Raw genomic sequence first — 14,266 nt, 5'->3', positions numbered from 1 at the left:
ATTTTGAATTAGTTTTTGTGAATGGTGTAAGGTATGGGTCCTGTTTCATTTTTTTACAGATGGACATCCAGTTTTCCCAGCACCATTTGTTAAAAAGACTGTCTCTCTCCGATTAATGGACTTTGGTCCTTTGTCAATGGTGAGCTGACCACAGGTGTATGGATTTATGTCTGGGGTCTCAGTTCTGGTCCATTGCTCTATGTGTCTGTCTTTGTACCAGTACCAGGCTGTTTTGACTACCACGGCTGTATAGTAGGTTTCGAGATAAGGTGGTGTGACATCTCCTACTTTCTTTTTTTTCCTTCAATAATACTTTGCTTATCCAGGCCTCTTTCCTTTCCATATAAAGTTGGTGATTACTTTTTCCACCTTATTATAGAATGCTGTTGGTATTTGGATGGAAATTATTTTGTATCTGTATATTGCTTTGGGTAGAATTGACATTTTCATGATGTGAGTCTTCCTATCCATAAATATGGTATTTTTTTTTATGTAGCTCTCTCTTGGTTTCTTACAGTAGTGTTTTATAGTTTTCTTTGTATAGGTCTTTTATGTCCCTGGTTAGATTTATTCCTAACTGTTTTGTCTTTTTCAGGGATATTATAAATGGTACTGTTTTCCTGATTTCCTTTTCAAAGTTCTTTTTGTTGGTGTATAGGAATCCAACTGATTTTTGTAATGTCGATCTTGTATCCTGCTCTTATGCTGGATCTTTCTATTAATTCCAGTAGTTTTCCAGTGGAATCTTTAGGGTTCTGTATGTATAGGATCGTATCACCTGCAAATTGGGATATTTTTACGTCTTACTTTCCAATTTGGTTGCCCTTTATTTCTCCTTCTTGTCTTAATGCTCTAACTAGGACTCCCAGGCAATGTTAAATAGGAGCGATGATAAAGGAAATCCTTGTCTTGTTCCTGTTCTTAGGGGGAATGCTTTCAGCCTCTCTTCATTGAGAATGATGTTGGCTGTTGGTTTTGTATAGATGCCCGTTATTATGTTGAGGAATTTCCCTTATATTCCTATTTTAAAGAGATTTTTTATCAGGAATGGGTGTTGAACTTTATCAAATGACTTGCATTGATTGAGATGATCATATGATTCTTTTCTTTTGTTCTGTTTACATGATGGATTACACTGATTGATTTTCTAATGTTGAACCATCCTTGCATATCTGTTATGAATCCCACTTGATAGTGGTGTATTTTTTTTTTTAATGATGCTGAATTCTTGGCTAGAATTTTTCTGAGAAATTTTGCATTATATTCATGAGAGATATTGGTCTGTAATTTTTTTTTGTGGTATCTTTGCCTGGCTTAGGTATCAGGGTTATGCTGGCTTCATAGAATGAAATCAGGAATATTCCTTCCTTTTCTATGCTCTGAAATAGTTTGAGTAGTACTAGTGTGAGCTCTTCTCTGAATGTTTGGTAGAATTCTCCAGTGATGCCGTCTGGGACAAGGCTCTTTTTGGGGGGAGGAGTTTTGTTAATACTTCTTCAATCTTTTTTTTTTTTTTTTTTTGTGGTCATGGGTCTGTTCAGATTTTCTCTCTCAGTTTGTGTTAGTTTAGGTAGGTAGTGTTTTTCTGGAAATTTTTACATTTCCTCTAGGTTTTCAAATTTATTGGAGTACAATTTTTCATAGTATTCTGTTATGACCCTTTTTATTTCAGTTGAGTCTGCTGTAACATTCACCTGCTCATTTCTTATTTGGGTTATTTGCTTCCTCTCCTGTTGTTCTTTTGTCAGTTTGGCCAGTGGTTTGTAGATTTTGTTGATCTTTCAAAGAACCAACTTTTGGTTTTGTCGATTCTTTCTATTGTTTTTCTGTTCTCTAGTTCATTTATTTCTTCTCTAATCTTTATTATTTCCTTTCTTCTGGTGGCTGTGGGCTTCTTTTGCTGTTCTCTTTCTATTTGTTGGAGTTATGTAGCTAATGTTTTGACTTTGGCCCATTCTTCTTTTTTGATATATTTGTTTATTGCTATACGTTGACTTCTGAGCACTGTGTTGCTCTGTCCCAAAGGTTTTGGAATAATATGTTTTCACTCTCATTGGATTCTAGGAATTTTTTTATTGCCTCTTTGATTTCTTCTGTTACCCAGTTGTTTTTAAGAAAGGTGTTATTCAGTTTCCATGTAACTGATTTTTTTCCCTTGATCTTCCTGTTATTGGTTTCCACTTTTATGATGTGATCAGAGAGAATGCTTTGTATTATTTTCATGTTTTGGATATTATTTTGGGTTGCTTTGTGGTCTAAAATGTGAGCTATTCTGGAGAATGTTCCATGTTCAGTATAAAAGAATGTATACTTTGCTGCTGTTGGGTGGAGTGTTCTACATATATCTATTAGGTCAGTTTGGTTCATTTTGGCCTTTAGATCTTCTGTATTTTTGTTGAGTTTCTTTTTAAATGTTCTATCCTTTACCAAGAGTGGTGTGTTGAAGTCTCCTACTATTATTGTGGAACTATTTATTTCTCTTTTCAGTGGTGTTAGAGTTTGTTTTATGTATTTTGGAGCCCTGATGTTGAGTGCGTAGATATTTATTAATCTTATGTCTTCTTGGTGGATTGTCACTTTAATCATTGTATAATGTCATTCCTAGTATTTTATTGTTGATTTTGCCTTAAAGACTATTTTATCTGAGATTACTATTGCCACTTCTGCCCTTTTTTGGTTACTGTTTGACTGATTTTTTTTTTCATCTTTTGATTTTCAATTTATTTCTTTGTGTCTAAGGTGTGACTCTTGTAGACAGCATGGGTTTTGATGGGTCTTGTTTTTTTTTATCCATTTTGCTACTCTCTGTCTCTTTATGGGTGCATTTAAGCCACTTACATTCAGTGTGATTATCGATAGGTATGAGTTTATTGCTGTCATATTGTTGTGCTTTTTTTTTTCCTCTTAGTTTCCTTCCTGTGCTGAGTTCCTTTGGTTTGTGGATTTTGTTTTCTTTTCCTTTGTTATTATAGCTTTTGTGTTTACTGAATGTTTATGCTTTTCTTCTTTTTTAATTCCGTTGAGTAGATAAGTGTTCCTAACACATTATTACTTACTGTGTGGCAGGCGTTTCTGTAAGTGCTTTAGTCCTTACAATGGATCTATCACGTAGACACTATTATTATTCTCATTTTACAGATGGGGAATCTGAGGTGTAAAGAGATTAAATAAATTGCCCAAAGTCACGTAGTTAATAAGAAGTTGGACTCAATATGAGCCCAGAGGAGCTTTTATTTTAGGAATATTGATATTAACTTAATTTGTGGTTACCTGCAAATTTACCCTTATCTCCCTAAGTTTGAACCAATGTTTTATTACTTGATATCACCTTGACTTCCTCTTTATTTGAAAGTTCTGTACTTACACCATTTATTCTCCCTTTTATTGTTTTGAAGTTGTTGTCATTTACAGACTGATGTCTCTGTGTCCCTGTTTTATGTCTTTCAGCTTTGTTTTATTATTAAGAGTTCTTTACCTAGGTTGGTATCTGGCTGATGATGTCCTGTGTCCTAGACTCTGGTTGTTGTCTGATGTGGTTGGTTCTCTAACCGAAGGACTCTCTTTAATATTACTTACAAGTGTGGTTTAGTTTTTATGAATTCCCTTAATTTCTGTTTATTTGGAAATGTCGTACTTTCACCATCATATGTGAGTGAGAATTTTGCAGGATATATTATTCTTGGTTGGCAGTTTTTTTATTTCAAAGTTTATATGTGTCCCTCCTTTGCCTTCTTTCCTGCAAGCCTCTGCCAAGTAATCAGAGCTTAGTCTTATTGTTTCTCCTTTGTAAGTGAATTTTACTTTTTCTTGAGCTTCTCTCAGGATGCTTTCTTTGTCTTTCGTGTTGGTCAATGTGATTATAATATGTCTTGGGGACTTTCATTTGGAGTCTATCCTATCTTATCCTATCCTATGCTATCCTTCTTGGATGGTCAGCTTTTTGTCTTTCATGATATTTTGGAAGTTTTCTGCCAGCAAATCTTGAAGAATCTTCTCTGTGTTTTCTGTTTTCTCCTGTTCTGGAACTTCGATCACACATAAATGTTTGCTCTTGATTGTGTCCCACATAATTTTTAGGTTTTCTTCATTATTTTCTGATTTTTCCTCAAACAAAGTGACGTCCATGGATTTATCTTCTGTCTCACTGATTCTGTCTTTCATTGTTTCAAATTTGCTCTAAAGACCTTCTATTGAGTTGTCCACTTCTGAAATTTTGTTGTTTATCATTTAGATTTCTAGTTGCTGTTATTATATAATTTCTAATCATTTATTTTGATGTTTCATTCTTGTATTATTTTCCTCAGTTCTTCTATTGCTTCGTCTGCATTTTCCTTGATTTTGTCTATTTTTTCCTTGGTTTTGTCTGTGTTTTCCTTGATGTCTTTCCTAATCCCTTGAAGAGCCCTAAATATTAGTTTTTTGAATTCCGTATCAGGTAGTTCCACTACTTTTTCTTCTACCAGAAGATCATCTGATTATTTTGGTCACTTACTGGAGCATTCTTGTCCTCCATTTTTATGGTTTGATATTGTCTGTTGTCTCCGAGACATTAAGGTATTATTTTCTTTAATTATTGATTGTATGCTCATCTGTTTCATCCTGGTTTTTTGTTTTGTTTTGATATGTCAGGGAGGGAACGCCAGGGGTGCTTTGTTGCTTGCCTGTCTTTGAGCATGATCACTCTCACCACCTTATCTGAGCAGGCAGGGCAGCAGCAGGCTGGGTGAACCCACTTTGCTGTACATTGGTTTGGCAAGGTGGCTGAGGGCAGACTGGGCCAGTGCTGCCTGCCTCCTGATGTTGGTCCAGCAGTGTGGGAACATTCACAGCCCCTCACCAGACAGGTAGATGTGTTTAACGGGGAGTGGTAAAGGCTTGCTTCCCACCATTCAGAAGCTGGTCGAGTGGTGCGAGGGCCAGACAGTGCACACTTGTAGCAGCAGTGGGCCTGAGAACCAGGAATGCTCTAGCTGCCATCGCATGCTGTGGGTCTGCATGAAGGGAGAATGGTGTATGGGGCTAGGTGTTGGGGGAGGGAGAAAGAAAAGGGAAGAAAGAGAAAAAATAAGAAAAAGAAAAAATGACAGCTCAGTGGTGGCTGGCTAGTGGGGGCAGGGTGGACCTGGGTGCCGTGAGAAGGGAGGGGAGGTGACATCCTGGGCTAGGTGGGAGGGAGAAAAAAAGAAAGGAAAAAAATTTGTGGCGTGGTGGGTTTGTGGGTGGGGATCACGCAAACCTAGGGTAGTGATGGGCTGCTGCATTTGTGGATCTCTAGTTGTTGCAGCATAGTGGTGTCTAGCTGGAAGGCAAGGAGATGGTATACAGGGCTAGGTGGGAGAGAGAAAGAAAAGAGAGAAATAATAACAGTAATAAAAAAACTGGCTGCACAGTGAAGGCCAGTAGGCCAGTGAGTGGGGGCAGGGTGGAGCCAAGAGCTAGTCAGAAGGGAGGGGAGGTGGCTTAGAAGGCTAGGTAAAAAGGAGAAAGAAAATAAAGAGAAAAATTGGCAGCTAAGTGGGAGTTGGCAAGAGGGAGTGGGGTAGGGTTGTCTTGGGCTGGCAGCAGATAGGTGGCTCTTTAGCTATGGTGGTGTGGCAGAGTCCAGAGGTGGGGGTGGCGGTCGTGTATGGGTCTAAGTGGGGGGGAGAAAGAAAAGGAAGAATGTGAAAAGAAAAGAAAAATAATAAATAAATAAAAACTGACAATCCACTGGGGGCTAGTGGGTGGGGGCATGGTGGGCCCCAGCGCTGGCTGGAAAGGAGAATAGGTGTGAGGGAGACTAAAAAGAAAGAAGAGAAAGAAAAAAAATGTGGTGTGGTGGAAGCTGGTGGGTGGGAGTGGGGCGGACCTGGGGCAGCTGTGGGCTGGTGACCCTCTAGCTGAGGTGGTGTGGCATGGTGTAAGTGGTATATGGGGCTAAGTGGGAGGGAGAAAGAAAAGGAAAAAGGGGAAAAAATGGCATGGCAGTAGCCAGCAGGTGGGTGTGGAGCTGACCTGGGATTGTAACAGGCTGGTTGCTCTCCAGCAGAACGGCGTGCCGTCGTCAGTTGTAAAGGGTTAGAGGTGGTGTATGGAGCAGAAGGACGAGGGGTGGGAAAGCATGTTTCTCTGGTTACCGGCTGCTTTGTCTCCTGCTGAAAGCTCTGTAAAGTTGCCTTCCCATACTCCCTGTTCAGGATCATTGCTGGCTGTGTTCCAAAATGGCGATGCTATACCATGTTAATTGGCAGGGGACCTGCTCTCCGAATCTCTCCTTGTTTTCTGTTTTCTGTCAGTTTCTTCTTCCATTTGGTGTTTGATCTAGTCCTTTATCCCTTCATTTGATACTTAGGGTTCCAGGATTGATGTTTGTATCTGTTTTACTTAGTTTTTCGAGTCTTTGCTGCAGAGGGTCGGCATGGTTCATCTGTCTAAGGTGCTATGTTGTCTTCACCCCTATTCTGCTCTTTTTCTAACTCAGAAGTGATTAGGTTTAGGACCCAACCTACACTGGTATGGTCTCATTAACATAACAAATCCACATTTCCGAACAGATTATATCTACAGGCACAGGGGCCAACGCTTCAATACATATTTTTGTGGACACCTTTGAATCCATAACAGTCATTAAAAAAAAGCTTAAGTTAAGTCCAATAAATTGCCTCATGTCTTTCTCAAAGAGGGCTGTCTTAGTCATCTAGTGCTGCTATAACAGAAATACCACCAGTGGATGGCTTTAACAAAGAGAAATTTATTTCTTCACAGTAAAGCAGGCTAGAAGTCCAAATTCAGGGCATCAACTCCAGGGGAAGTCTTTCTCACTCTGTCAGCCTTCTCATCGATGTTCCCCCGGACTAGGAGCTTCTCCGTGGAGGGACCCCAGGTCCAATTGGCATGCTTTGCTCCTGGCACTGTTTTCTTTGTGGTACGAGATCCCCCTGTCTCTCTGCTCACTTTTATATCTCAAGAGATTGCCTCATGACACAATCCAATCTTGTATATTGAGTTCTGCCTTACTAACACAACTGCCACCCATCCTCCCTCATTAACATCATAGAGGCAGGATTGACAACGTATAGGAAAAGCACACAATACCAGGAATCATGGCCCAGCCAAATTCATACACACATTTTTTGGGGGACATAATTCAATCCATGACGAGGACTGAACCCTCTTCCCATACCCCTCTGCTACAAGGTTCCACGGAAGGGACAGCCATGCCAGCCAAGTCAACTCCGTTTGCTAAGCCCACAAAAGAATGTAGCTCTGTATGAACCTGGTCACACTTTTTGGCAAGTGAGGGAGTAACAGGGCAATTAATCATGTATTTTGTGCATTGAAAGCAGAAGCACAGGAAATATAGCAAATGGAAAGAGTGAGATGACCCATAGAGGTAAGAAATCTAACTATTAATGTCAACTCAATTTGGGACATGCTATATGACATTTTGTTTATTTAACAAATACTTATTAAGTGTTCAATATGTGCCAGCCACCCAATATATAATCTCTGTTAGTAGGGTTGCTATGAGTTGGAATTGACTCAATGGCAACGGGTTTGGATTTTTTTGGAATGAGAGATCTAGAATAATGATTTAATTTTTCTTCCTGAAAAATAACATTTTACAGAGCACTAAATTGAGTGTCCAGTACTGTAGTTTGCTTGTCCCATTTTGTTCATACCCCACAGTTATTTTAATAATATTAATAATATTAACTCACCCACATTATTCTGTAGATATGATTGCCAGGTACTGTGGTAATCCTTGGGAGCACCAAGCTGTATAAATCTGGTCCATCTCTTAGGAAGCTTACAATATAAAGGGGCAAGTATATGACTTATACTGAGGAAAAACATCACCATAACAAAGATGTAAATGAATAGTAAGTGATATTAACCCTGAGTACTACAGGGAGAAGTTCCTGAGTGGCACAAATGGCTAAGCACTAGGCTACTAACTAAAAGGCTGGTGGTTTGAATCCACCAGAGGCATCTTGGAAGAAAGTCCTGATAATCTACTTCTCTACTTCTGAAAGATCACAGTCACTGAAAACCCTATGGAGCACAGTCATACTCTGAAACACATGGACTCACCATGAGTCAGAATCAACTCAATGGCTATTGGTTTACGACAAGGACAGAAGTATCTCTTTGGCGTAAGGGATATATGCAGAAACTTTGAAGAAGTGTGTTTTAATAAACAGAGAGGGAGAGATACATAGGCTTAGACTCTGAGTTGGGAGAAGATAGTGTTGGATGTGGGGAGAATATCTACCCTGTTTGACTAGAGGGAATGTTTTGTAGACATACAGGTAGTCTTTCCTTTGACTTCTGATCCATAATCACTTCTTTTTCTCCATGAAGTCTGTTGCTAAAGTCAGCTGTTCAAAGGCTTTTTAAAGCCCTCATGATTTGCACTTACTGCTGCCTTGACTTGAATTGTCCTTATCTGGCCTTTCTCCCTAGTGGGTTATTTACTCCTATTTATTATTTACTACTTATCTTTCAAGGCCCATGTAATATTTTATCTATTCTGAGATACATTCTTCAAGGTGAATGAGTCTCTCCCCTGTTGTGCTCCTACGACACAATACTTCTCTTTAACAGAGTGTACTCTCCGTGTGTCATCTTCAACTTTGCACCCTAGTTCCCTCAAAAGTCTCGGCATGAGGAAATATTATGGTTATTGAGTGAATACATCGGCTGATTCTAACATTCATAAGGTGAACTTCACCTCTCTTAATTGCTGATTCAATTCCAAATCTGACAGTGTCTTTGTAGATTCTGAATGAACTGGGATACTCCCTTAGAAAACCTTGGATAAAAGTATTATTATTTTGTAGGTCAAGTGTTTTATTCTAGATCTAAGCAGCTGATAAAGGAAATTACCACGGGTTTCCTGCTTTTTGCTCATGTTCTTTTAGCATTCTATTTATATGCTACGCATTACCATGTCAGATGCCTGAAAAGCTGTTCTTCAGTCACTCTATATATGGTGATTTAAGGACAGACAGGAAGGCTGCACCCTCAGCCCTCCCCCATACACTTTTCTGATGTGTGATGGTCTATTGTTAATGACATAAGCCTTTAGGTTAAGATTTCTCAATCTTGGCATTACTGACCTTTTGGGCTGGATAAGTCTTTGCTGTGGGGGTCTGTCCTGTGAACTGTAGGATGTTTAGCAGCATCCTTGGCCTCTACCCAGTAGAATCCATTAGCACCCCCCTTTTTAGTTGTGACAACCCAAAGTATCGCCTGATACTGCCAAATGTCCCCTGGAGGATAAAATAAAAATGACCCCCACTTGAGAACTACTGTTTTAGATCAAGAACTTCTTTATACACACACACACACACACATGCACACATACACACACACTTCAGTACTCATTTAAAAAAAACTATCCCCTGTGTTATCTTCTAAATACTTGTCTTCTCTTGGTCCTCCAGCAGGCAGAAGAGAGACAGAAAATTGAGGTTTTTTGAATCAGACCCCCAAGAGGCACAGGTGGGTATGTAAAAAATATGATAGAAACCATAAGTATTTGTATTTCAGCATAGTAAAGGTGGAATTTCTATGGTATTGTTGAAGGGGAAATGCCGTCATAGCTTCTCCTTTATTTTCAGCAACACTTCTCAGGAAAAACGAGAGTTTACTATTCTCCCAGGAAATGTAACACATGAAACCATTATTAGTTACTAACAACTTAGTTAGGGTAACCAACCATCCCAGTTTGAGACTGAAGGAATTCCCAGGACATGACAATTTCAGTGTTAAAATTGAGAAAGTCCTGGGCAAACTGGGATGAATTGTATAACTTAGTGTGTAACCCTTTTAACTCCTGATCCATGTGGTCCAGTCTATTTATAAAGTCTCATTCATAGAAGCCCAGATCAAATATTCATTAATGATAAAAATGAAATAACTTTCTAATTTTTGTGCTTTTAAAAATGTATTAAAGTTGATTCCTTATGTTTTCCCTAGCAACAACTCTTACTTTTTTCCTTCTTTCCCAGTTATCTGATACCTATCTACTCTGGTACATTTTATTTGCTGTAAATTTTCAAAATTCTCTCATCTGTTTATTTTGAAGATTAATTTAGTCTCTCTTTTCCTCTCATCTTTCTGGACAACTTCTTGGCCACCGTTCAACATTAATTTCAGAAACCAAAATTTGACAATGACAGAGAAGACAGTCCTTGGATGGATGGGTACTGAAAAAAGAAACTGAGTGGGCAGTCATCATTCCCTTCTGTGAGGAAAGGAAAATTCCAGGATCATTTACATGTAAATCACATATGTATTAGTTTATAAACACCTTCCCAAGAACAATAGCTGGAAATAAGAGCAGAGAAATGAGACAATCCTAACAGTTGAGTTTTGATGGGATGTAAAGATGGAAAAGACAAGTTATATCCAGACAGGGTGCTACCCTGAGTAGCTCCAGGGAGGATACAAGGCTGCCTGTGTTCAGTATTAGTTCCTAAGTACTTCCTTGGCAAGGGGCAGAGAGGTAAGGGGTAGGAGTAAGGGTACTAAAGGAGAATAAAATTTACTGTTTCAGAACACTGGGTAAAGCCAACATTATGTTCTCTTGGTAACACCCTTATCTCCAGCTCCTTTCCCCCATACTGAGTCGTTTTAAATCTAGCTACCTTTTGGCAAACTAATTTTCTCTTCTTCCAAAGTTTTGAAGTCAGTATTTCACCCACCACAAAATCTTCTCTTTAGCAAGAGTGTTCAGAAACACAGGACATAGACACTCTTAAGCTCAGAAAGGGAAATATTAAACTATGAAGTTACGGCTCCAGGAACAGTTAAAAGGAGTTCAACACAGTTAAAAGGAAATGAAAATAGTTCTCATGGCTGCAAGCAGTAACACTTTAGAAAAATGGAGAGAAAGAATACTGGACTCTAACATTCTATGAAAATTAGGCGATCTGTTGCATTTCCTATGTGTAAAATGTTCCCTAAATAACCTTCATAATTCACATTTTGAATGCAATGGAATTGAAATCATTTCCTTCATTTACAATGTTCACTCCTTCCACTTGGGGTAAATGATCAAAGCATCCTGAAGAGAAGGAAGTAACCAATTGTAGACAAGGGCATCTATTTCTGTTTATGGGATTCGGAGCTCTGCAGAATGACTGAAGTTATTTTAATGCTTCAGGCTTATAGTGACCAAGCTCTTCCTTCCCAAGTCAATTTAATTGTTAATGAACCTCACCTCTCATTTCCCAGAGGCAGCTGATGCTTTTCATTTAATTAAATGTAATTCAACAAGTAAGAGTTTGTGGGTGTTGAACTCCTAAGTTGGGTATGTTTGTGAGTGTTTCATCTTTATATTTATTATAGAAATGATTTTATTATCTCTTTGTTGTTGTCGTTAGTTGCTGTCGAGTTGATTCCAACTCATGGCAATCTCATTGTGCAGAGTAGAACTGCTCCATAGAGTTTTCTAGTCTGCGACCTTTCAGAGACTGATTGCCAGGCCTGTTTCCGAGGCTTATCTTCATATCACTGTGGAGCCTTTATTTTGCCTATGACAGGGTGCCAGCTTTGTGCAGGTTTTGGTCCTGTTAGACTCCCAACCTTAGTGGTCCCTGAACTTTATCTTCTGTAACGACACTTGTGCAGTGATGAAAACAGAAACTTAAAATCCCCTGGGGTCTGGGGATGCCATCAAGCAAATGCAGGCTATGGTACTTTCCGCCAAAGCCACTTTCACTTAATTTTTAGCTTTAGTGGGACCTTACTTTCCTTGCCATCTCAGAGAAACATTTTTAGAGCAAACATCTCCAAAATTTATTTGCTTAAAGCAGTCTTCATTTCTTTATTTTTAACTTCACAATTCTGCAAGTTGGCAGTTTGGGCTGGGATCAACTAGATGTTCTTCAGCTGGTCTTGACTGGCTCATTCATGTGTCTGTGGGCAGCTGAAAATCAGTCAAGCTACTCCGCTTCTGGGGGTTGGTTGACTATTGGTTGGAGTGACATTGATGACTGGGCCACATTTCTCTCATGATCCAGCAGGCTAGCCCCAGTATGTTCACATGGTGGTGGCTGACGTGTTCAGAGAGAGCAAGAGCAGAAGCTCTAAGGCTTTTCAAGATCCAGACTTGGAAAGGGCACAACAGTATCTCTGCTGCCTCTTGTTGTTGTTGTTAGGTGACGTCAAGTTGATTTCCACTCATAGCGACCCTATGCGATAGGGTAGAACCTGCCTCATTGGGTGTTCTAGGCTGTAATCTTTATGGAAGCAGATCACCAGGTCTTTCTCTCATGGAGCCGCTGGGTAGGTATGACCCTTCGATTGGCAGCTGTGTGCTTAACTGTTGCACCACTGGTCAAATAGTTACAAGGCCAGCCCAGACTCAAGGGTTGGAAAAATAGATTACATCTCTTGATGGAAGAAGCTACAAGGTATTGTAGATGTTTTTATCAATCTACTGCAGTCTACCCTTTGGCCACAATAATTACCATTGCTTCCACAAGTAAGACCCCAGAAGTCTCATCTAATTATGGTACCAGATTTGAAGTCTGGGATCTTGTGATCTAAATAAGATTAGATGAAGCTCTATAGATGTGGCTCCTATTGTTCCAGGGACCTATGAATGAAAAAGATTAGTTATCTGTCCCCAGCACACCCAATATACAATGATGAGGCAGGGACAGGATTATTGCAGTCGATGCCTAAGTTCATCTCCCTGCTGCATTGTTCTCCAAGGATTTTTGCTCTACAGTCTGAGCACATGGCTCTGTCTTCTGAGACATTGTTCCTTTTAGACATGGAAAGGTCCATGTTTGCAGTTGAGTAGCCTTTTTTGATTCCTTTCTGCTGATAGAGAGTAAGGATTGCAGAGGCTATAGTAATTTGAGCGATCTCAGTCTCTTTTAATTCAGTGTGTGGTACTTTCATTGGTACAACTCTCATAAAACTTTGTGGTTTTCCTATTAATCTGATTTGAGTCTATTTGACTCAACCAAAGGCACACTCACCATTGTTTTGAAATAGGACTCTCTCTACTATGGTGAGCATATCAGGCTGCTGTGGGACAGTGCCCTTAAGATTCCTAAACCTCCTCCCCCATTTTTAGCTAAGAGGATCTACTAGATACTACCTTAAATCTTAATAATGTTTTAATAGCCATGCCTTTGATATGCTCTTTGACCTCAGACTTCTTTCACTTTGAGAATCTTTACAAGCTGAGGAGACTGACTATAAGAAACAGTTTTTTTTCTATACTATCATTCTCTATCCTTATATATTCCCCTAAATTCTTTCTTTAGCTCGTTCCTTTCTTGTTATGCAGCTACAAGAAGGCTTTCAACACTTTCAATATTTTCCCAAGAAATCATCTTGCTAAGGATGTAAGTTCATTAGATACACATATATTTTAAATCCTCCAAGTTAGCACAGGCAAAAACAGTTTTGCCAGTTGTTTTTAACTACATAACACTGTTGCCATTTTTCTACTCAACTATATCAGTTTCCTCACCATTTTTGCAGCCACCACCAAGAATTTGCTCACCATTTTTCGAGCTTTTGCTACCAGTGCTCTTAATGTTTTTTCAGTCTCTGCCCAATTTATAGACCCGAGGCTACAGGTTTTAGGTTTGTTACAACAGCAACCCACTTTAAGGTACCAGTTTCTCTCTCAGTTAGTTTTTACTATGAACAAACCACTCCAAAACTTAGTAACTTAAAATAACAATCATTTATTCATTAGCTCATGATCTTTTCAGTTGGCAGTTTGGGCTGGACTCAGCTGTACAGTTCTTCTGTTGGTTTCAGCCTGTCTAATTTATGCTTTACCGGTCAGAGGACAGTCAATAACCTCATATAACTGGCACCTGGCTGGCTCTTGGCTAGGTGCTCAGCCACATATCATTGTCAGGCAGGCTAACCCAGGCTTGTTAACATGGCAATGGTTGCCAGTGTTACTAATGGCAGGAGGGAGCAAGCCCCAGTTTGCAACCAGTTTTCAAGCCTCTGTTTGCAACGATCGCTTTGACTACCAGTAAGGTCCCTGGTTGGCACAATGGTTAAGCACCTGGCTGCTAACTGGAAGGTCAGAATGTCGGTGGTTTGAACCCATCAGCCCTCTATGGGAGAAAAGACCTGGTGATCTGCTCCAGTAAAGATTATAGCCTAGAAAACCCTATGGGGAAGTCCTACTCTGTCATATAGGGCTGCTATGAGTTGAAATCAACTCGAGAGCACACAACAAGAACAGAATCCTTGGGTGGCACAAATGGTTAAATGCTTGAATACTAGCCAAAAG

At 39.5% G+C, this 14,266-nt stretch overlaps 1 long non-coding RNA gene across 6 annotated transcripts in view; it reads left to right on the top strand.

Annotated features, from left to right (window-relative positions):
- The window catches only part of LOC111819193 (uncharacterized), a 61,277-nt gene that overhangs the window by 9,286 nt on the left and 37,725 nt on the right, over window positions 1-14,266 (top strand). For 5 of the 6 annotated variants that reach the window (XR_002822950.1, XR_002822948.1, XR_002822949.1 and 2 more), the window contains one exon: window positions 9,429-9,486. This is a non-coding gene — a long non-coding RNA (uncharacterized LOC111819193). Of the gene's footprint in view, window positions 1-9,428; window positions 9,487-10,143; window positions 10,267-14,266 lie in introns of all 6 variants that reach the window. The other variant, XR_002822952.1, reaches the window with a different exon arrangement.

This window comes from Trichechus manatus, unplaced genomic scaffold (assembly GCF_000243295.1).
Source record: "Trichechus manatus latirostris isolate Lorelei unplaced genomic scaffold, TriManLat1.0 scaffold00299, whole genome shotgun sequence".
In the NCBI taxonomy this organism is placed as follows: Eukaryota; Metazoa; Chordata; class Mammalia; order Sirenia; family Trichechidae; genus Trichechus; species Trichechus manatus.
Note: the sequence above shows the minus strand (reverse complement) of the source record. Positions and strands in the feature narration are given on the sequence as shown.